This window comes from Sinohyriopsis cumingii, chromosome 19 (genome assembly GCF_028554795.1).
Source record: "Sinohyriopsis cumingii isolate HCF-2022 chromosome 19, ASM2855479v2, whole genome shotgun sequence".
NCBI classification, from domain to species: domain Eukaryota; kingdom Metazoa; phylum Mollusca; class Bivalvia; order Unionida; family Unionidae; genus Sinohyriopsis; species Sinohyriopsis cumingii.
In genome coordinates this window covers 37500660-37502009 of record NC_142979.1, presented here as the reverse complement: position 1 = coordinate 37502009, position 1350 = coordinate 37500660, and the positions used below count along the sequence as shown (strand labels likewise).

Sequence of the window (1350 nt, the reverse complement as noted above, 5' to 3'; positions counted from 1 at the left end):
AAGGAGAAAAAAAATAATAACGTATTATCGCGTGCCTTTAAAGACGGCAATAGCAGCAGGAAATCTAGGGTCATGGGTGGAACGTAGTATTTGCAAGTTAATTACTCTCTCTCTCTCTTATTTAGTATTATAGATAAGGTCCTATTTCAGAACGGGTTATGGGGGTAATATGAAGTATTTGTATCACTCTGTGCGATTTGTTTGCTTCAGATCAATGTTTTTTTTTTCCAAACATCAAGCTCGCGTAGAGCTCCTTTGGGTGACGCTTTGGAGAAAAGATTTGAAAATCACGATATCGTAAAAGAAAGCGAGATTAAATAGTCCTAACCGTAACTTTTATCCTAACCCAAATTTGATGAAAATTCGATGTTAAGACAACTAATATTGCTGTACAAAAATTGTAATTGATTATAAAGCAAACGTTATGAAAATATGAATGTAGCGCAGAGATGATTCTAAAGGGCATATGAGTCGGGGATGTAGCTCAGCGGTAGAGCGTTCGCTTTGCATGCGAAAGGCCCCGGGTTCGAGACCCGGCATCTCCACGTTAATTGATTTTGCTTTTTAAGATCTTTTTTATGCATTTTACTAGCAAATGTTTATTCAACAACCCCAACATTCATTAGCTGATTCTGATTTTATTTCTTTCGTTAAGAAACAGTCCGAAAAGATGCCTCTTTTGAGGACTGGTTCTTGATGGTACTAGCTCATTAGCTACACACATGTTAAAGACCCGTTATCATGATAGCGTATTAAGTTGTTTTCTTTATTTAAAGGATTTTAATTGAAATCGCACGCTTTTGCCGTCACACGGACATAATTTCTTTTCAGAAATGTGAAATAATAATGAAAGACCTAATGGTGACCTGCCTTAATATTGTAGCCCAAAAGCACAAAGCAAGTCAATAATGTAATGACATACAGACCAAATTATTTATGTCTTTGTTCCTAATGGGCGGAAAGAACGACATTGATATGGTGTATGAACTTCGGAGCCGTCAGGAAGAGATGTACGTTATGTAATGGTTGTTGTTAGAATATACTACGTTGTGTCCTGCGGTTAAACAGACAACTATGGTATCTTGTGACTGTCAGAATTTTACCAGTTGTGCTTTAACATCTGGCATTGGAAGTTCTCTTATATTTCGGCCAGTTTAGGCTTCTTTTTGCATTCATGTAACTGGATTCAATTAATTCTTTTCTCTAGAAATACCAAAAAGCTCTGATAAAATTATTGGATAAAGACATTCATTCGAAGTGATACAGAATTATCATCAGGAATTATATTTATGTGATTCAACACGAGACTGTTGGCAAAGAAATACAAAGCAGGTCATGACATATACATCA

At 36.0% G+C, this 1350-nt stretch overlaps 1 non-coding gene across 1 annotated transcript; it reads left to right on the top strand.

Moving 5' to 3' along the window:
• Positions 1 to 473: 473 nt before the first annotated feature.
• Trnaa-ugc (transfer RNA alanine (anticodon UGC)) lies at positions 474 to 545 on the top strand. Its single transcript has one exon. It is a non-coding gene; the product is annotated as a tRNA-Ala (tRNA).
• Positions 546 to 1350: the final 805 nt, after the last annotated feature.